Here is a 23069-nt window from a genome sequence, read left to right on the forward strand (position 1 = left end):
ATAACAAATGGGACTTACCCTTCTAAAAATTCAGTTCTTATTCAATATCTGGCAATTCTCAACTATGAGGTAAAGTTGAGACCGCATCTGGAGCACTGTGAGCAGTTTTGGTCCCCTTACTGAACGAAAGATACTGGGCGCAAATTAACGGAAATGAAACAGGGTCCTGTGTCGAACATGTTTGGTCGGGTGTTTCTCGGGCGCTTGCAGCATAGAGAAAAACGCCGCCATTAAACAGGACTCTGCTTCATTCCAGGGTTTTGGCGAGGAACGCCTCGGCCAAAGCTGCACTCAGTCCCACGGAGCAGGCTGATGGGATAATTCCTGGGAATTTGAAATCCTGAGAGGGCTTTTTCATGCCACACATTTTAATCCCTTTATCACTTCACCACTGAACCATTGGAACACTCAATAAATGCACTCCCAAAGGGATTTAAAATCCCTTATCCAGAAAGGAGGTTCTGCCCCAACATGGGGTCACACCACATCATTTAGGACTGAAGTGAAGAGACATTCCTTCATTCAGAGGGTTGTGAATCTTTAGAATTCTCTATTCCAGAGGGTTGTGAATGTTCAGTCATTGAGTCTGTTCAAGACAGAGGTTGATAGAATTTTGGTTACTATGGGAATTGAGAATAGGGGATAGATTGGGAAAATAAAGTTGAGTCAGAAGATCAGCCATGATCTTATTGAATGGTGGAGCAGGCTCAAGGAATCAAATGAGTGACTGCAGCTGCTATTTCCTCTCTTCTCATAACTGACTCTATCCACCTTGGCAAATTATGGGTGGACAACAAATACTTCTAATCTTATGTAAAATGCCTGAAAACACACTTCAGTGCAGGAAATGGGACTGAGTGCGGCTTTGGCAAGGCGTTCCTTGCCAAAACCCTGGAATGAAGCAGAGTCCTGTTTAATGGCGGCGTTTTTCTCTATGCTGCAAGCGCCCGAGAAACACCCGACCCAATGTGTTCAACACAGGACCCTGTTCCATTTCCGTTAAATTGCGCCCAATATCATTCGTTCAGTAAGGGGACCAAAACTGCTCACAGTGCTCCAGATGTGGTCTCAACTTTACCTTAAACAGTGGCAGCCAGATTTTCCTACTCTTAAACTCCAACCCCCTTGAAATCAGGGTCAACATTCCATTAGCCTTCCTGATTACCTGCTGCACCTGTGTACTACCTCTGAGTTTTGTGTACAAGTGCCCCCAAGTCACTTTGCGTTGCAGCTTTCTGCAGTTTGTCTCCATTTAAATAATATTCTGTTATTTTGTTCTCCCTTCCAAAATGAAAAGCTTCACATTTTACCACAATATACTCCATTTGCCAACATTTTTACCACTTACTTAACCTATCACCATCTCTTTACAAACTGTCTGTATCCCTCTCACAACTTGCCTTTCCACCGATTTTTGCAAATATCTACAGTTCCAGATAGTAAACACTGAGCAAAATCCACTCATCTCAGCTGAAACCAGTGAGAAGCTTGGGCTGGTTAACCCTGCATGTACAGGAAGGGATTGGTAATGTTTCACATAGAACCCCTACAGTGCAGAAGGAGGCCATTCAGCCCATTGAGCCTGCACTGACTCCCTAAAAGGGCAATCCACCTAGACCCACTCCTCCACACTATCCCTGGAACCCCACCTAACATTCAAATCCCTGGGCACTAAGGGGCAATTTTATCATGTCCAATCCACCTAACCTACACATCTTTGGACTGGGGAGGAAATAGGAGCCATGCAGCCTTGGGAGAACGTGCAAACTCCACACAGCCACCCAAGGCCGAATTGAACCCGGGTCTCTGGAGCTGTGAGACAGCAGTGCTAACCAGTGTGCCACCGTGCCGCCCCTGGTACAAAGCCATTGGCTGCTGAACAGATTGGGACAAATTACAAAGATGTTTTCATGGGTTTTGGATACCTTCTTGGTGAATATCATCTTAAAGGAGATTGGGAGACCAACTCTGTATCTTCCATTGAGTGTTCCAGCCATTCTCAAATCCAGCCTGAAAGGAAAGATCGAGGAGTTGTAAAAGATGGGAAGAATCAAGAAAGCGACAACTCCTGTAGACTGCATTAACAGCATGGTAACAGTGAATCAGTCTGGAAAGTGGAGAGTGTGCATGGATCCAAAGGATTTCAATAAAACTTTGAAGAGATCTCACTACCCCATGCCAACCATTGAAGACATTTTTTAAAAAAAAATAATTTTTATTCAAATTTTCACATTTTCACAAAAAAGAAAACAATAACAGAAAATTCTAAGAACAGAAAAAAACAGAACCCCCCCCCCCCCCCCCAGGTTGCTGCTGCTGCTGACCTTTTGTTTTTACCGTTCTGCCAGGAGATCTAGGAATGGTTGCCATCTCCTGAAAAACCCCTGCACTGACCTCCTTAGGGCAAATTTCACCCTCTTCAATTTAATAAACCCCGCCATATCGTTGACCCAGGCCTCCACGCTTGGGGGCCTCGCATCCTTCCACTGAAGAAGAATCCTCCGCCGGGCTACTAGGGACGCAAAGGCCAGAACACTGGCCTCTTTCGCCTCCTGCACTCCCGGCTCCACTGCAACCCCAAATATTGCGAGTCCCCAGCCTGGATTGACCCTGGATCCTACAACCCTCGATACCGTCCTTGCTACACCCTTCCAAAGTTCCCCCAGCGCTGGGCATGCCCAGAACATATGGGCATGGTTTGCTGGGCTCCCTGAGCACCTAACACACCTGTCCTCGTTCCCAAAAAACCGGCTCATCCTTGTCCCGGTCATATGAGCCCTATGCAGTACCTTAAACTGTATGAGGCTAAGCCTCGCACACGAAGAGGAGGAGTTCACCCTTCCTAGGGCATCCGCCCAAGTCACCTCCTCAATCTCCTCACCCAGCTCCTCCTCCCATTTATTTTTCAGCTCCTCCACCGAGGCCTCGTCTACCTCCTGCATCACCTGGTACGCTTCTGAGATCTTGACTGATTGCACCCTACCCGCCAGAGACAGCGGCAGCATATCCCACCTCTTAAACTCCTCCTCCATTTGCTCCACCAGCCTTGTGAGGTTTAGCTTATGCCCCCCAGCTCCTGGCCACTTGAACCCCCAAGTACCTGAAGCTCCTCTCCGCCCTTTTCAGTGGCAGCCTCCCAATCCCCCCCTCCTGGTCCCCCGTGTGTACCACAAACAGCTCGCTTTTCCCAAAGTTAAGCTTATACCCTGAGAAATCCCCAAATTCCCGGAGAATCCCCATCACCACCGGCATTCCCCCCACCGGGTCCGCCACATGCAACACTAGGTCATCCGCATACATTGAAGACATTTTGCTGCAACTTGCCATAGTGAAGGTCTTTAATACGCTGGATGAAAAGGATGGACATTGCCAAGTGAAGTTGGATGAAAGCAGCAGTTTTCTGATTACATTCTGCATGCCATTTTGGAGCTACCGATGGTTGCTCATGCTGTTTGCCATTTCTTGTTTTTTAATTTAGAGCACCCATTTTTTTCCCCAATTATAGAATAGATTATAGAACAGTACAGCACAGAACAGGCCCTTCGGCCCTCGATGTTGTGCCGAGCAATGATCACCCTACTTAAACCCACGTAACCCGTATACCCGTAACCCAACAATCCCCCCATTAACCTTACACTACGGGCAATTTAGCATGGCCAATCCACCTAACCCGCACATCTTTGGACTGTGGGAGGAAACCGGAGCACCCGGAGGAAACCCACGCACACACGGGGAGGACGTGCGGACTCCACACAGACAGTGACCCAGCCGGGAATCGAACCTGGGACCCTGGAGCTGTGAAGCATTGATGCTAACCACCATGCTACCGTGAGGCCCCTCACCAGTAAGAATTAAGGGACAATTTAGTGTGGTCGATCCACCTACCGTGCACATCTTTGGGTTGTGGGGGTGAAACCCATGCAGACACGGAGAGAATGTGCGAACTCCACACGGACAGTGACCCGAGGCTGGGATTGAATCTCTGCGGTTGTTTGGCATTTCTACTGTCCCGGAAGAATGGCAACACAGACAGCTTGAGATAGTCAGTAATCTTCCAGGACTGAGATTAATCAACGATGTCTATGGATGTGGAGACAAAATGGAAGAATCTATTACAGACCATGTTTGGAATCAAATGAGACTGCTGGAGAGATCTCGCCAGTTGAACCTAAAGCTGAACAAGGGAAAACTGCAACTGAAATAACTGAAATTAAGCACAAAGGTCATATACATTGTATATTTATGTATGTCCTATGGTTTTTTTCATGTATGGAATGATGTCTGGACTGTACACAGAACAATACTTTTCACTGTACCTCGGTACCGGAACCTGATAAGGTGCGGCTGTAGCAGAGGTGCAGCAACCAGCAGATGTGAAGGTGGTTCAACAATTTGTTACATTTAGACCATAAGACATAGGAACAGAAGTAGGCCATTTGGACCATCCGTTCTGCTCTGCTACTCAATGAGATCATGACTGATCTGATATGATAATCCTCAACTCCACTTCTCCATAACCCTTTATTCGCTTATTGATTAAAATCCTGCTTATCGCAGCCTCGAACATACTTTTTTAAAAATATAAATTTAGTGTATCCAATTAATTTTTTCTAATTAAAGGGCAATTTAGCGTGGCCAATCCACCTACCCTGCACATCTTTTGGGTTGTGGGGGTGAAACCCACGCAAACACGTGGAGAATGTGCAAACTCCACACAGACAGTGACTCTGAGCCAGGATCACACCTGGGACCCCGGTGCTGTGAGGTAACTGTGCCAACCACTTGTGCCACCGTGCTGCCCTAGCCTCGAATGTACAAAATAACCCTGCCTGTACAGCTCTCTACGGTAAAGAATTCCACAGGTCCATTACACTTTCCTCCTCATCTCTGTTTAAAGGAGCAATTACCCTTATTCTACTTTTTCTATAAATTTAGAGTACCCAATTAATTTTTTTTTCCAATTAAGGGGCAATTTAGCAAGGCCAATCCACCTAACCTGCACATTTTAGGCTTGTGGAGGTGAAATCCACGCAGACATGGGGACAATGTTCGAACTCCACACAAACAGTGACCCAGGGCCGGTATTTGAACCATGGTCCTCAGTGCCGTAGGCAGCAGTGCTAACCACTGAGCCAATGCTGCCCAATTACTCTTATTCTGAGTCCCAGATTCTCCCAAAACAGGAAACATCCTCCTCTCAGCATCTACCCTGTCAAGTCCCCTGAAAATCCTATTTGTCTCAATAAGGTTGCCTCTCATTCTTCTAAACACCAATGAGTACAGGCCCAACCTACTCGACCCCTCCTCATAAGAAAATCCCTCCATACCCAGGATCAGCTGAGTAAATCTTCTCTGGACTGCCTCCAATGCTAGTATTTCTTTCCTTAGATTTGTGAACTACTTGACAAGTTCTTGCCCAATTTGTCATCAGAGCGTGAACCTCTAAGCAAGCTCACTACACAGGATGTTCAGTGGTATTGGGGCACAGGACAAGTAGCCTTTTTCACTCACATCAAACAAATAGTGAGGGAAAAAAAACAATAAAACCAGTAAAACAACCAGTGACAACGCCTGTGTTGAGGTACTATGCTGCCAATGTCAAGGTCACGCTGCAGTGAGATGCCTGTGAAACAGAGCTTGGAGCAAGAACAACCAGTTTCATTTGCACCCAGAGCATTAACACAAACTGAACAACGATAAACCCGGATTGAGAAAGAAGGCTTGGTCAGTGTCTTTTTAATAATTACCTGTTCAGGAGAGATAAATAGATTGCACAGTCTGACCACAAGCTACTTCAAAGCATCTTTCTCAAAGCACTTCTTTCTGACCCTTTAAAAAAAAATTTAGAGTACCCAATTATTTTTTCTAATTAAGGGGCAATTTAGCGTGGCCAGTCCACCTAACCTGCACATCTTTGGGTTGTGGGGGGTGAAACCCACGCCAACACGGGGAGAATGTTTTCTTTCTGACCCAAAGTATCTGGAGAGGATGTTACTTTGTTTGCATGGATATCATTTGGAAGTGAAGTTCAAACAAGGGAAGCAGATGGACAGATGATGTCGAGAGCTAAATTCCCTTTGAAGGAAGTTCTATAACAGAGTGTGAAATCCTCCAGATTCAACGAGAAGCACAACATGCTCTGGAAGTCATCAACCCAGCAGAGACATTGGGCGTGATTTAACGGGACAGAAACAGAGTCCCAATTCGTATATGTTTTGCGGGGTGTTTCTCGGAATCTGCAGTGTCGAGAACGGCACCGCTATTTAACAATACTTTGCCTGTTTTATTTAGCCTCGGTGAGGAACGGCCCAGTGAGACCGCACTTATACCATTTCCTGCACTGGCGAGCTGACACCCTGGCAGTGCCAACTGGACATCCGGGTACTGCTAGGGTGGCACTGCCAAGCACCCAGGTGGCATTGACAAAGTTCCAGACTGGCATCAGGGGTGCCAGGGTACCACCCTGCCCAGAGCCCGACCATCCGGGGGCCTCTGATGCCTGGGAGACATCCCCCCCCAAGTGCCGATACCCCTGGTGCACATTTGTGGAAAGCAATCTAAACGGCTCCACAGGAGTTCAATCCCGAGCCCTGGGATACTCCAGCGCAGACATGTTTAAGATTCCAACTGATCACTTAAATATGCAAATCTCAGGCAGCACGGTGGCACAGTGGGCTAGCCCTGCTGCCTCATGGCAGACCAGGTTCGATCCCGGCTCTGGGTCACTGTCCGTGTGGAGTTTGCACATTCTCCCCGTGTTTGCGTGGGTTTCACCCCCACAACCCAAAGATGTACAGGCTAAGTGGATTGGCCACGCTAAATTGCCCCTTAACTGGAAAAAATGAATTGGGTACTCTAAATTTATATTTTTTTAAATATTCAAATCTCTAGGGTGGCATGTGGAACAGTGGTTAGCACTGGGAATACAGCGCTGAAGATCCAGGTTCGAATCCTGGCCCTGGGTCACTTTCCGTATGGCGTTTGCACATTCTCCCCATGTCTGCGTGGGTTTCACCCCCATACTCTCTCTCTCCTCCCCACATGCAAAGAAACAGAGATAATAATAATAATATTTATTGTCACAAGTAGGCTGACATTAACAATGCAATGAAGTTACTGGGAAAAGCCCCTAGTCACCACATTCCGGCGCCTGTTCGGGTACACAGAGGGAGAATTCAGAATGTCCAATTCACCTAACAGTGCGTCATTCAGGGCTTGTGGGGGGAAACCGGAGCACCCGGAGGAAACCCACGCAGACATGGGGAGAACATGTACACTCCACACAGATAGCGACCCAAGCCGGGAATCAAACCTGAGACCCTGCTCCCCACTGTGCTACCCTGCTGCCCATATACATGCTCTCTCAGTGTACAGATACACACATACGTTCTCTGTCCCCCCCATACACACACACTCCCCCCCCCCCCCCCCACGCGCACGCACTCCCTTTCCCCCATGCACAAAGAACATAGAACATACAGTGCAGTAGGAGGCCATTCGGCCCATCAAGTCTGTACCGACCCACTTAAGCCCTCACTTCCACCCTATCCCCGTAACCCAATAACCGCTCCTAACCTTTTTGGTTACTAAGGACAATTTATCATGACCAATCTACCTAACCTGCACATCTTTGGACTGTGGGAGGAAACCAGAGCACCCGGAGGAAACCCACGCACACACGGGGAGAATGTGCAGACTCCGCATAGACATTGACCCAGCAGGGAATCAAACCTGGGACCCTGGCGCTGTGAAGCCACATTGCTATCCACTTGTGCTACCATGCTGCCAAGAAACAGAGATATACACACTCTCTCAGTGTACAGATAAACATATACTTTCTCACCCCCCCCAACACACAGACAATAATAATCTTTGTTATTGTCGCACTTAGACTTACATGAACACTGCAATGAAGTTACTGTGAAAAGCCCCTAGTCACCACATTCTGGAGCCTGTTCGGGTACACAGAGTGAGAATTCAGAATGTCCAAATTACCTAATGGCACGTCTTTTGGGACTTGTGAGAGGAAATCAGAGCACCCAGAGGAAATCCATGTAGACACAGGGAGAACGTTCAGACTCTGCACAGACAGTGACTTGAGCTGGAATCAAAACGGGGACCCTGGAGTTGTGAAGCAACAGTGCTAGCTACTGTGCTATTGTGACATATATATACTCACATGCACAGACATATATACTCGCACATACATATACACAGATGTACACACTCTCTCACATTCTCTTTCTTCCCCGCATGTGTACACACACTCTCTTACACACGCACACACACACTCTCTCCCTCTCTCCCTCTCTCACACATATACTCTCCCTCCCCTTGATACACAGACATGTATACACAAATATACACACATACTCGCTCCCCATCCTCATACAGTTACACAGATATACGCATGCACACTCTCATATATACTTACATCCCTTACACACAAACTCACACAGATATACATATTCTTTTTTTATAAATTTAGAGTGCCCAATTTTTTTCCCCAATTAAAGGGCAATGTAGCGTGGTCTATCCTGCATATTTTTGGTTTGTGGGGGTGAAACCTACGCAGACACGGGGAGAAGGTGCAAACTCCACAAGGACACAATGTACATATTCACACAGATATACATACTCGCACATACATATACACAGATATGCACACCCTCTCACATGTACTCTCACTCCCCACACATATACACACTCTCTCTCACACACTCTGTCTCACACACACACTTCTCTCTTGCACACTCTCTGTCTACTCTTGATATACACACACAGATATACAGATATATACACGCATATACTTGAGCTTTGACAAACGGCCATCTGGACTCAAAACGTTAGCCCTTTTCTCTCCTTACAGATGCTCTCAGATCTGCAGAAATTTTCCAGTGTATCAAGGGGAGAGAGAGTATATGTGTGAGAGAGGGAGAGAGTGTATGTTTGAGTGTGTAAGAGAGTGCGTGTACACATGTGGGGAGAAAGAGAATGTGAGAGAGTACATCCATGTATATATATGTAACTATTTTGATTTCACACATACTCACTCCCCACCCCCATACAGTTACACAGATATACACATGCTCTCATACGTACTCTCTCTCTCACACAGATACTGTATACACTTTAGCTCACAAACACACAGCAGGGCTCAGAGCTTGGAATTTGGGACAGGAACTAGGATCTCAGCCAGGTTGGTGCTACAATTAGCTGGGTGTTCTTATACCCAATAACTATCCAGTCTCTACCCCCTCCCCCTTCCCCTCCCCCCCCCCCCCCCCCCCCCCTCCCCCACACCTCCCCCACACCCCTTCCCCACACTTGCATACAAACATCAGAATTGGGAAAAACATTGTGGCCCTCTTGACCAAACAGCTGCTGGCATTCAGAAAGCTACACAAAAAAACAGTCACCTTTATAAATGCTTTATTTCTTATTTGTATGATGTACAAAATGAGCGAGTAATTCTAGCGCTGCAAATCAGATACAGTTCCCGAAGGGTTAAGCCCGAACAGCTTGCTGCTATGATTCAGCGCAAGGCCAGTCATACTCCAGCCTGCAATAAGCAGGTTACTAGGTCACAATGAGCCTGTAGGCGGAACGCCTGCAAGAGTAGGTCAGTATGCTTACCAGGTTTTTCATGATTTTTCATGTCATTCCTGTAAAAGCCAAGGCCCACCTCACAGATGATGCAAAAGATGACCAGAACATAATGTTGTTCTAATCTTTCACAGAGAATTACATAAAATTTAATGGTCTCCTGAGCAACCCCAGCATCGCAGTCCTCAGCCAATTTGACTCGCTCCACGTGAGATCAGGAAACAGCTGATCACAATGGACGCGGCAAAGGCTCTGAGCCCTGACAACATCCCGACTGTAGTAGTGAAGATTTTTGTTGCAGAACCGTACTCCTAGTCAAGCTGTTCCAGTACCGCTACAAACTGGCACCCTCCCAACAATGTGGAAAATTGCCCAGGTACGTCATGTCCACTCAAAGCCGAACAAATCCAACCGGCCAATTAACCCTCCATCAGTCTCCACTCAAACATCAACAAAGTGGGCGGCACGGTGGCGCAGTGGGTTAGCCCTGCAGCCTCACGGCGCCAAGGTCCCAGGTTCGATCCCGGCTCTGGGTCACTGTCCGTGTGGAATTTGCACATTCTTCCTGTGTTCTGCCCCCACAACCCAAAGATGTGCAGGCTAGGTGGATTGGCCACACTAAATTGCCCCTTAATTGGATAAAATGAATTGGGTACTCTAACTTTATTTTTAAATCTTCACCTGAAGAAGGAGCCGTGCTCCGAAAGCTCGTGTTCGAAACAAACCTGTTGGACTTTAACCTGGTGTTGTAAGACTTCTTACTTTATTTTTAAAAATCAACAAAGTGATAGACCTCACCAATAACCTGTTCACTGGCACTGAGTTTGGGTTCTGCCAGGGCCACTCAGCTCCTGACACCTAACTTCTCAACAAGCATTGAAAGAAATAGCTGTATTCCAGAGATAAGGTGATAGTGACTTCTCTTGACATCAAGGCAGCGTATGACCAAGTATAGTGGATCCTTAGCAAAATTGAAGTCAATGAGAAGTGGCTCTGACATCCATCGTTATGAAGTGCTTCAAAAGATTAGTTATGGCACAAATTAACTCCAACCTCCCAAATTGCCTTGATCCACTACAGTTCGCCTACCGCTGAAACAGGCCATCTCTCTGGCCCTGCACTCAACCCTGGAACGCCTTGATAACAAAGACACCTATGTCAGACACCTATTTATTGACTACAGCTCAGCCTTCAACACCATTATTCCTACGAAACTCATCTCCAAACTCCGTGGCCTGGGCCGGGGCTCCTCCCTCTGTGACTGGATCCTGAACTCCCTAACCCACAGGCCACAATCAGTAAGGATAGGCAACAACACCTCCTCCATGATCATCCTCAACACCAGTGCCCCACAAGGCTTTGTCGTCAACCCTCTACTATACTCTTTATAGACCTGTGACTGTGTGGCCAAATTCCCCTCCAACTCGATTCTCAAATTTGCTGATGACACCACCGTAGTGTGTTGGATTACAAACAATGACGAGACAGAGTACAGGAATGAGACAGAGAATCTGGTGAACTGGTGCGACAACAATAATCTCTCCCTCAATGTCAACAACACAAAGGAAATTGTCATCAACTTCAGGAAGCGTAGTGGAGAAGATGCCCCTGCCTACATCAATGGAAACAAAGTAGAAAGGGTTGAGAGCTTCAAGTTTAAAAAAAAAATAACTTTAGAGTCCCCGATTCATTTTTTCCAATCAAGGGGCAATTTAGCGTGGCCAATCCACCTACCCTGCACATCTTTGGGTTGTGGGGGCGAAACCCACGCAGACATGGGGAGAATGTGCAAACTCCACACGGACAGTGGCCCAGAGCCGGGATCAAACCTAGGACCCGGCGCCGTGAGGCAGCAGGGCTAACCCACTGCGCCACCGTGGTGCCCGGAGAGCTTCAAGTTATTAGGTATCCAGATCACCAACAACCTGTTCTGGTCCTCCCATGCCGACACAATAGTTAAGAAAGTCCACCAACGACTCTACTTTCTCAGAAGACTAAAGAAATTTGGCATGTCAGCTACAACTCTCACCAACTTTTACAGATGCACCATAGAAACCATTCTTTCTGCTTGTATCACAGCTTGGTATGGATTCTGCTCTGCCCAAGACCGCAGGAAACTACAAAAGGTCGTGAATGTAGCCCAATCCATCACGCAAACCAGCCTCCCATACATTGACTCTGTCTACAATTCCTGCTGCCTCGGAAAGGCAGCCAGCATAATTAAGAACCCCACGCACCCCGGACATACTCTCTTCCACTTTCTTCCGTCACCAGCCAACTCAGGAACAATTTCTTCCCTGCTGCCATCAGACGTTTGAATGGAACTACCTCTTATTAAGTTAATCTTTTCTCTACACCCCAGCTACGGCTGTAACATTACATTCTGTATTCTCTCCTTCCTTCCCTATGTACAGTATGTGTTGTCTGTACAGCATGCAAGAAACAATACTTTTCACTGCATACATGTGACAATAATAAATGAAATCAAAATCAAATCAGATAAAACTCGGAGTCATACATAGCACAAAAAAAGATGGTTGTGGATATTTGAAGTCAATCATCTGTGCAGGAGTTCCTTAGGGTAATGTCTTAGGCCCAACGATCTTCAGCTGCTTCATAAACCTCCTTTCAACATATGGTCAGAAGTGGAGATGTTTGCTAACAACTGCACAATGTTCAGCACCATTCGCGACTCTTCAGATAATGAAGTAGTCTAAGTCCAAATTCAGCAAGACCTGGACAATATCCAGAGTTGGGCTAATAACTGGCAAATAACATTGGTGCCACACAAGTAACAGCAATGACCATCTCCAACAAGAGAGAATCAACTATCTCCCTTGACATTGAATGCTATTAGCATTGCTGAATTCTTCCACTGTCAACATCCTCATTGACCAGAACCTTAAGTGGACCAGCCATATAAATACATTACGAGGGGAGATCAGAGGCTGGGAATGCTACGGCAAGTAAATCACCTCCTGACCCTCTAAACCCTGTCCACCATCTATCTGCAAGGCACAAGTCTGGAGTGTAATGGAATGCTCTCCACTTGCCTGGATGAGTGCAGCTCCTACAAGACTCAAGAAGCTCGGCATGACAGAAAACAAGATCCAGGGGAGGGCTAGCCCTCCCAAATTTACAATTCTACCACTGGGCAACAACAGCGGAAAGAGTGATGGGATGGACAAAGGAGCCAGAAGCCGAGTGGGTGCGCGCGGAGGAGGCCTCCAGCAAGGGGACTTCTCTCCGGGCCCTCGCCACGGCGGCACTCCCATCCCAGCCCAAGAAACACTCCGGCAGCCCAGTGGTGATAGCTACCCTCCAGACGTGGAACCAACTACGGCTGAATTTCGGCCTGACCAAAATGTCCGACAAAGCTCCCATCTGCAATAACCACTAGTTCACACCAGTACTCACTGATGCCACCTTCAAAAGGTGGAGACAGAATGGGGGGACATTGACAGTCAGGGACCTATATACTGACGATAGGGTCACGGCACTGGAAGAACTGACGCAAAGATTCCAGCTAGATAAACGCAACAAACTCAGAGACCTGCAGCTTAAAAACTTCCCACGGAAGAAGACGGGGACATACCCGCGACCACCATGACACGCTATTAGAAGAGCTACTGGGGCAGCATGGTGGCACATTGGTTAGCATTGCTACCTCACGGCGCCGAGGTCCCAGGTTCGATCCCGGCTCTGGGTCACTATCCGTGTGGCGTTTGCACATTCTCCCCGTGTTTGTGTGGGTTTCGCCCCCACAACCCAAAGATGTGCAGGGTAGGTGGATTGGCCACACTAAATTGTCCCTTAATTGGAAAAAATGAATTGTGTACTCTAAATTAAATTTTAAAAAGAACGTCGACATCCTAGGCCAGTGTTCTTCAAAGTCGGGGCGTGATCCGCAGGTGGGTCGTGGGCGGGTGTCGGGAGGGTCACGGAGCCGTTGTTTGTGGCGCTCCCGATCGCGCAAATCCCCACGCAGCAGCCGGCGGCCGGGAACATGTCAAAAACAAAATTGCCTGCATTGCGCATGCGCGCACAATGATCGGCGTGCACGCACATTCCGCGAACATGTTGAAAAAAAAATTGCCCTCATTGGGCACACGCGCACGATGATCGGTGCCCATGCGCAAATCGGGCACGCATGCGCAGTGCGGCCGCTATTTTTTTAAACGGTTGCAGCTTTTTGTTTTACAAGTTCTGTAGTGATTTTTATTCATTTATTCATTTCTTTTATTCATTTAATTTTTTTTACAAGTTCAGGGGGGGTTTATTCATTTTTTTCATTTATTTTACTCATTTTATTTTATTTTTTTACAAGTTCGGGGGGGGATTTATTTGATAAAGTTTTACAGGAAAAAAATGCAGAACTTTGGACAGATGGAGACTCCATACTTTCCGACACCGGAAGGCTTCACCTTCATCCAACAGGTTCCATTGGAGGAGCGAGTACGAGGACCAAAGGGACCCAAAACCATTTCCTTCATTTTTGTCAACAGCAAACAAGGTAAGAGAAAATGGTGGGTCGCGCAGGTTGGCCGGCGTGGGCCGCAAAGGTCGGCTGGGTAGGGTCCCGAAGGTTGGCCGGTTGGTAAAAATGGGTCCCCAGAAAAAACCTTTGAAGAACACTGATCTACAAGATGCACTGCAGGTACCATCTACAAGATGCACTGCAGGAACTCACCGAATCTCCTTTGACAACACCTTCCAAACCTGTGACCTCTACCACCGAGAAGAACAAGAGCAGCAGATTCATGGGAACACCACCACCTGGAGGTTCCCCTCCAAGTCACTCGCCATCATGACCTGGAAATATATTGGCGTTGCTTCACTGTCACTGGGTCAAAATCCTGTAACTCGCTCCCTAACAGGACTCTGTGTGAGAGGTGGCACAGTGGTTAGTACTGCCACATACGATGCTGAGGACCTGGGTTCGATCCTGGCCCTGAGTCACTGACCGTGTGGAGTTTGCACATTCTCCCCGTATCTGCGGGGGTTTTGCCCCCACAATCCAAATATGTGCAGGTTAGGTGGATTGGGCACGCTAAATTACCCCTTAATTGAAAAAAATAATTGGGTATTCTAAATTTTTTTTAAAACAGCATTGTGTGTGTACCTACACCACATGGACTGCAGAAGTTCAAAGAAGCAGCTCACCACCTACTCAGGGGCAATTAGGGATGGGCAATAGGCTGTCACATCCCATATATGGATGTTTGAAAATTATAGCACAGAAACAGGCCATTAACCTAAACAGACCACTGCTGTTATTCATGTTCCACATGAACCTCCTCTTGCCTCTCTTTTTATAAATTTAGAGGATCCAATTATTTTTTTCCAATTAAGTGGCAATTTAGTGTGGCCAATCCACCTAGCCTGCACATCTTTGGGTTGTGGGGGTGAAACCTGCCCAGTCAGGGGGAGAATGTGTAAACTCCACGCGGACAGTGACCCAGGGCCGGGTTCTAAACCCGGATCCTCAGCGCCGTAGTCCCAGTGCTAACCACTGTGCCACCTGCCACCCTACCTCTCATCTTGTAACCCAATTAAATAAGAGAACTGTTGGGTAAACCATGAACAATTACTTACACATTTCTCACTGCAGGTCCTCAGTTTCATTCTTTTGTTTGGCCATTTGTTATACGTGAGCTAAGGTGGTGAGTGTTAGCAGTCTGTTTAGCAAGGTGAACACGAGCATTGTCTGATCTTGTCCTGACATGCAGGTGTAATCTTTCAGTCCAACTAACAAACAGGAGAAAATGAAGCAACAGTTATAAAGTACACACAATTACAGATAACTGGTGAGAAATGGGGATTAATACCTTACATTTCAAGAAACAAATATTGATTGATTATTTCAAGTGACAGTTTTATTCACAGACATGGCAATTTATTAAGTCAGTGATTTACTGAAATAGTAAAAAAGAAGCACTGGAACATTATTAATATTTAACAACTTATTTTATAAATCATCTATCACGCACCTGAGGAACACTGAACCTTAACCATAACAAAACAGGATAAGAGGAAAGTGTCATTGGTATAATCAGCAACCAACAGCTCCTGATCTGCCAGGTAAAGACAGCAGCCAGATCCATTACCTTGAATTAATCGCCACAACCCCAATCAGTAAAACTCACTCACTACCATAATCTGCAGGGCAGCACGGTGGCCTAGTGGTTAGCACAACCGCCTCACGGCGCTGAGGTCCCAGGTTCGATCCCGGCTCTGGGTCACTGTCCGTGTGGAGTTTGCACATTCTCCCCGTGTCTGCGTGGGTTTCGCCCCCACAACCCAAAAATGTGCAGAGTAGGTGGATTGGACACGCTAAATTGCCCCTTAATTGGAGAAAATAATTGGGTAATCTAAATTTAAAAAAAAAACTAAAAAAAAAAAAAACTACCATAATCTACCATGTTCACCATAGATTTTGAATTTAATGTAAAGAAAGAACTCAGGATGTCCCAAAGCACTTCACAGTCAATGAAATCTTTTGGGCTGTAGTCACTGTTGTAATGTGGAAAATGTGTCAGCCAATTTGCACAGGGAATCTGGGGTAGAATTTTAAGGATGTAGGGAGATCGACTCTAGTCACCCCGAGAATCGGAGCCTAATGAGCAGTCGCTGATTCTCTAAGTCCCACTGTCATTTAATGCTTATTTGAGGGGGGTAGGTTTGTGGGGAGGGGGGTGATTGGGGGATGTGGGAGGGCACCCCAACTCTGTGGGCGCCTCTAGAGTGAGGCGCACTGCACCCTCTTTCCTGGCCGAGATGCGGAAAATGCAAATACCACATTACCATCCTTGCAGCACCTGCTCCCACTAGTCTAAAAGTATGAGCCTTAAGTGGTCACTTATTGGCCTTAATAATAATAATAGGTGTATGGGTGGATTTCCCATCCAAGGCCCTGCCCACCCAATGTTTAAATTGCATCTCGATTTGAGTGGGCAAATTCCCGGGGGAAATCCCGTCTATTTAATTTTATGCCACCCTCCGCCCCGCCTCAAAACCCACCTTGGGGGGAGCATTAAATCCTGCCCCAAGAGTTGAGGATAGCAGAGTTCAGGACTGGATTATTGTTTGATGTGAATTATGTGTAAATAATATGTCTGGGCACAGTCAAATCCTTGCAAGCCCAGTTCAGACATGACCCCCATATGGCTGAAGATGTTTTCCCGGTAAACAAGGGCAAACATTGTCGACACGGTAAGTCAGCACTTGTTAAATAAATGTAGCCAGCAGGATTAGGTACGTTCAATCCCCATATCAAAGAGTGACTTTGAATCCCATCAAGTCACAGCTTCTCCTCAGTCTGATTGACTTGTAGATGTAACATCATTCATCTCAGAGGTTGTTTCTGTTTCTCAGCAGTGATTATCCTCTCATCATCTGCACCGAAATCAGGACAAACATGTAAGGATCTTCAATTGGTGATTTCTAAGATCATGAATTTGACCTGCGATTGAGATAGTGAACACTGGATTTGAGATACTGAAACTTAAAACTGTGTCAAAAAACAGTAAAGTAGCTTTGAGTTGATGCCTCTGGTCAAATGCGCAATGTTGGGATGATGTAGCGGCAGATCTGTATCGTCAGGGCGGCATGTGACGCAGTGGTTAGCACTGGAACTGCGGCGCTGAGGACCCGGGTTTGAATCCTGGCCTTGGGTCACTGTCCGTGTGGAGTTTGCATGGTTTCCCCATGTCTGCGTGGGTTTCACCCCCACAACTCAAAGATGTGCAGGTTAGGTGGATTGGCCACGCAAAATTGTCCCTTAATTGGAAAAAAAATAATTGGGTACTCTAAATTTTTTGGAAAAAAAAAAGATCTGTATCGTCTCTGCAATGCCAACCAATTCTTGAGACAGTTATGAGCTGAAAAGTTTAGAAATGTCCATTTCCTTGGGGCAGCACAGTGCCACAGTGGTAGTACTGCTACCTACGACTTTGAGGACCTGGGTTCAAATCCCGGTCCTGGGTCCCTGTCTGTGAGGAGTTTGCACATTCTCCCCGTGCCTGCATGGGTTTCACCCCCACAACCCAAAGATGTGCAGGATAGGTGGATTGGCCACTCTAAATTGCACCTTAATTGGACAATAATAATTGGGTACTCTTAATTTATAAAATAAAATAAATAAAAGGGGCAGCAGGGTAGCATGGTGGTTAGCATAAATGCTTCACAGCTCCAGGGTCCCAGGTTCGATTCCCGGCTGGGTCACTGTCTGTGTGGAGTCTGCACGTCCTCCCCCTGTGTGCGTGGGTTTCCTCCAGGTGCTCCGGTTTCCTCCCACAGTCCAAAGATGTGCGGGTTAGGTGGATTGGCCATGCTAAATTGCCCGTAGTGTCCTAATAAAAGTAAGGTTAAGGGGGGGGTTGTTGGGTTACGGGTATAGGGTGGATACGTGGGTTTGAGTAGGGTGATCATGGCTCGGCACAACATTAAGGGCCTGTTCTGTGCTGTACTGTTCTATGTTCTATGTTCTAAAATGTTCATTCCCAGCTAATCCTCCCTTTCTACATTGGATATAATCCAAGGAAGTTCCTTATTGGTATAAAGAGTCACAACGATTACAGCATAGAAGGAGTTCAATTTCCCCATTATGGGTCAAATGGCCTCCTCCTGTACTATCCCACGTTTCTATTGTTGGTTAATGTCTTTTTCCACTCATGGGAAAATCTCATGAGTTACATTCTGTTAAAACATTCAGTTCCTAGATCCTCTGCCCACAGATCTTCTGTGTTTTATCACAAAAGAAGCTCAATTTCATTGATCTCAGGATGTAACAAATGTAATATCACTCTCGCAATGAGCCCAATTTATGCCCCTGAAATTGGCCCAGTGTTTGTGATAAAAGTCAGATACAGTTTTTCACCAATGTCAACTTGGTTGAAAATTTCCTTAACTGTTCACCTGGCAACATCAAAATCAAAATATCCAAAGCAACATCGTGACAATTACTGTCACAAGGAAACTGCTTGTGAAATTGGAACTATTAGCAGATGATGAACCTTCACCAATATTTCCTGTTAAATCCAATATCCTAAAGCATGAACATACAAATTGCAGTTCTGTCATTGGCTAAGTGAGACCTCAAATAACAAACCTCTGTTAGCAATCTTTTTTTTTCTAAATTAGAACAGAATCATTCTTCTTCATATATTATCATTGACCACATGGTTCCACAAGTGTTTGTGTTTTGTTTAGTAGAATTACCCCCAGTCCACACCATACACATCGATTGGATTGGATTGGATTTGTTTATTGTCACATGTACCGAGGTACAGTGACTGAAGCTAACTACAGTTTCATCTGTGCTGAAATGAAAAATGTTAACATTTCAGATTTCTTTTTAAGTCCATAAGATGTGAGTATTCCTGGCTAGGTCAGCATTTATTGACATCCCTAATTGCCCTTGAGAATGTGGTGATGAAGCAGCTGCTTGAAACGCCGCAACTCACCTGTTGCAGATAAATCCACAGCTCAATAGGAGGGAGTGTCAAGATTTTGACCCAACGACAGTGAAGGAGAGCCGATATGTTGCCAAATCAAGACGGTGTGTGGTTTGGAGGGGAACTTGTGTTCCCATGCATCTGTTGCCCTTATCCCTCTAGGTGGCAGAGGTCATAGGTTTGGAAGGTGCTGATGAAGGAGCCTTGGTGAGTTGCTGCAGTGCGTATTGTAGATCAGGCATTGTCAAACTCGGGGGCGGAACCCACGGGTGGGTCGCGGGCGGGTGTCGGGAGGGTCGCGGAGCCGTCCGTCGCGGCGCTCCCGATCGCGCAAATCTGTGCGCAACAGCCGCAGCAGCCAGCTGTTATTAACGGCGGCTGCAAGTGGCCTTCAAAATGGTCGCGAACATGTAAAAAAAATGCGGCCACACTGCGAATGCATGCCAGATCGTCGGCGCGCATGCGCATGTGCACCGATGATCAGGCACGGATGCGCAATGCGCCCGCTTTGTTTTTTTAATTTAATTTTTGTAGAGTACCCAATTCATTTTTTCCAATTAAAGGGCAATTTAGCGTGGCCAATCCACCTAGCCTGCACATCTTTGGGTTGTGGGGGCGAAACCCACGCAGACACAGGGAGAATGTGCAAACTCCACACGGACAGTGACCCAGAGCCGGGATCGAACCTGGGACCTTGGTGCTATGAGGCAGCAGTGCTAACCCACTGCGCCACCGTGCTGCCCTGCCGTTTTAAAAAAATTAGTCATAGCTTTTTGTTTTACAAGTTCCAGGGTGTTTTATTCATTTTGTTCATTTATTTTATTCATTTATTTTTATTCTTTTCATTTATTTTATTCATTTTGTTTTACAAGTTCGGGGGCGATTTATTTGATAAAATTTTACAGGAAAAAAATGCAAAACTTTGGACAGATGGAGACTCCATACTTTCCGACACTGGACGGCTTCACCTTCATCCAACAGGTTCCATTGGAGGAGCGTGTACAAGGGCCAAAGGGACCCAAAACCATTTCCTCCATTTTTGTCAGCGGCAAACAAGGTAAGAGAAAATGGTGGGTCGCGCAGGTCAGCCAGCGTAGCCGCGAACCTTGGCTGGGTGAGTCACAAAGAACAGCCCACGTAGGCCGTGAAGGCCGGCCGGCATGGGTCGCGAAGGTCGGCCGGCGTGGGTCGCAAAGGTCGGCTGGGTTTGGTCCCGAAGGATGGCCGGTTGGTAAAAATGGGTCCCCGGAAAAAAAGCTTGAAAAGCACTGTCATAGATGATACACACGGCTGCCACTGTGCGTGGGTGGTGGAGGGATTGAATATTTGTGGTTGGGGTATCAATAAAGGCGACTGTTTTTCCCTGGATGATTTTGAGCTTTGTGAATATTCTTGGAGCTGCACATCCAGGCAAGTGGCTAGTATTCCTTCACAATCCTAACTTGAGCCTTGCAGGTTTTAGGGTCAGGAGATGAATTATTTGTTGTAAAATTGCCAGTCTCTAACTTGCTCTTATCACCGCAGTATTTACTTGGCTGGTCCAGTTCAGCTTTTGGTCAATGGTAACCCCTCGGATGCTGATAGTGGCGGATTCAGCAATGGTAATGCCATTGAATGCCAAAGGCAGATGGTTGGATTCTTTTGTGTTAGACTTTGTCATTGCCTGGCACTTGCATGGCGCATATGTTACTTGCCAGTTATCAACCCAAGCTTGAATGTCATCAAGGTCTTGTTGCATTTGGACATGGACTGCATCAATATTTGAGGAGATCTTATGACTTTTCATCAAAACTGCAAAATGAGCAGTCTATGAGGACCAAGAAGAAAGAAATTTGAAAAACATCAGCTCATCATTCTACCGAGCACCCTATAGCTCTCTGGTCTGAAGATTGACTTTATCAACTAAACATCTTCTACTGTGTTTCCCATTTTATCTCTGATGGCAGATGCTGGCAAAATGGGATAAGGTTAACCTTCAGGGGTATGGGGGAATGTTGTGTTTTGGTACCTGGGATAAGCTCCTTCTGTGAGTCATTGGCTGGGTGGGTGCTTAACTCTGCTGGTGTTGACCTACCATTGTGATCCACTCTTGGGCCTCGAGAGCCTGCTTCACTTTTGACGTAACTAACTGAGCACCGAGAGACTGAGGAAAGAAGTAATAAAAACAAAGGGCAGAATTTTCCATTATGTACCTATGATTTGTGGCGGGGGTGGGAATGGGGAGTGTTTCCTGCCACAGAAGCCAATAGGAATTTGTACTGTATCACGCAATGATGGCCAAATTAATTATGCAGTTGAGGTTTGCCCAACATTTCCCGAACCCACCATTCCCAACATGGAAGGCTGGATGATGTGTGCCCAGCTGTTATATCCAAGTGTCATTTTTAAAAGGTGCCTGGACAGCAATTTACCCATCATTGAAGGAGGAAATGGCCCGCTGACCACAGGGTGCTCTGGCCTCCAGATTCAATGACGCACCCCTGGAGGTTCTGTTCAATGCAGTGGAGGACATGAGGGGTGTCCTTTACCCAGAGGATGGAAGGAGGAAGCCATGTTGTTAGACAACTCTACACGGGAGGAAGTCTCCTGAGAGGTCAGTTCCCACAGCTCCAACTGGAGGACTGCCATGCAATGCGGCAAACAAATGAATGACCTCGTCTGCCATTTCAGAGTAAATGAACAATAAACCCTAAGCCTTTGCCATTCATATTCTTTTTTTAAAATTTAGAGTACCCAATTATTTTTTTCCAACTAAGGGGCAATCCACCTAGCCTGCACATTTTTGGGTTGTTGGGGCGAAACCCACGCAAACATGGGGAGAATGTGCAAACTCCACACGGACAGTGACCTAGAGCCGGGATTGAACCTGGGACCTCGGCATCGCCATTCATATTCTGACTGAATTATCAGTACTTCACACTGGGTTCCCTTTCAGTTGTCCAGTTGAGCTGACCTGCATCTCCGCCCATCCCAATGACCCAGCTCCCATACAGCATCTCAAGATCTCCACCATGGGGCTCTGCACAGTTGCAAGAAGCCATGGTGCGTGGAACATTCGATGTTGGGTGAGTTCAATACCTTTACCCCTCCCCCATGACAATTCACCGCACCCCCCACCCCACCCCACCCCCCACTGCACCCCCACCCCCAGGTGTTATATTTAACTTTCCCACAATGACCCTTCAACCTTCCTCATCATCCTCAATCCCATGCAGGTGAATGTGCCAGCATTCCCTACACTCTGTAGATGCTCCCTGCTCCTCTCCCTCCCCCTGTCACTGTAATTCTGTTCCTCCCCTCATTTTGCCAACCCCCAGAATCCGCTTCTCCTTCTGAACCCCTCTGACAACCCTCAGCACTAGTTCACCTGCCATCGCTGAACACTCACCCTCCCATCCTATTGGTTTTCACTGTCCCTTTCAAATGTCACTGTCACATAGAATTCCTACAGTGCAGAAGGAAGCCAGTCAGCCCATTGGATCTGCAGCGACCCTCTGAAAGAGCCCCCTAATGAGGTCCACTCCCTCATACCATCCCTGCAGCCCCATATCCCCACCCAACCTGCTCTCTTCGGACTGTGGGAGGAAACCAGAACACCCGGAGGAAACTGCTGCAGACACGGGGAGAACATGAAAGCTTCACGCAGTCACCCAAGGCGGAAATTAAACACAGGTCCCTGGCACTGTGATGCAGCAGTGCTAACCACTGTGCCACTGAGCCGCCCAGCTTCTCGTTAATTTCCTGTTTCCCCATGGGGACTCATCAATGGACAGCACAGAAGCCTGCCAATGAACCCCTTTCCCTCCTTCCCCCTCATGTCCATTCGCACCTATACAACCCCCCCCCCCCGCCCCATCCAAACTCCAGAGGGTGACCCTTCCCATCCTCCCACTCCATACCACAACCCCACAACATCTCTCTCTTACCCCTGCTACACCAAACTTTCCCTAGCCCTCTAGGCCTTCATACCCACCCCAACCCCCAACTTTTCATTCTCGGTCTAAACCC

At 46.9% G+C, this 23069-nt stretch overlaps 1 long non-coding RNA gene across 1 annotated transcript; it reads right to left on the minus strand.

The window, feature by feature from the left end:
- Positions 1–1980: 1980 nt before the first annotated feature.
- On the minus strand, positions 1981–15348 carry LOC119964744. The gene is made up of 3 exons (XR_005460352.1): positions 15202–15348; positions 3886–4080; positions 1981–2010 (listed from the first exon to the last, which is right to left on the minus strand). It is a non-coding gene; the product is annotated as an uncharacterized LOC119964744 (long non-coding RNA).
- Positions 15349–23069: the final 7721 nt, after the last annotated feature.

This window comes from Scyliorhinus canicula, chromosome 1 (genome assembly GCF_902713615.1).
Source record: "Scyliorhinus canicula chromosome 1, sScyCan1.1, whole genome shotgun sequence".
NCBI lineage: Eukaryota > Metazoa > Chordata > Chondrichthyes > Carcharhiniformes > Scyliorhinidae > Scyliorhinus > Scyliorhinus canicula.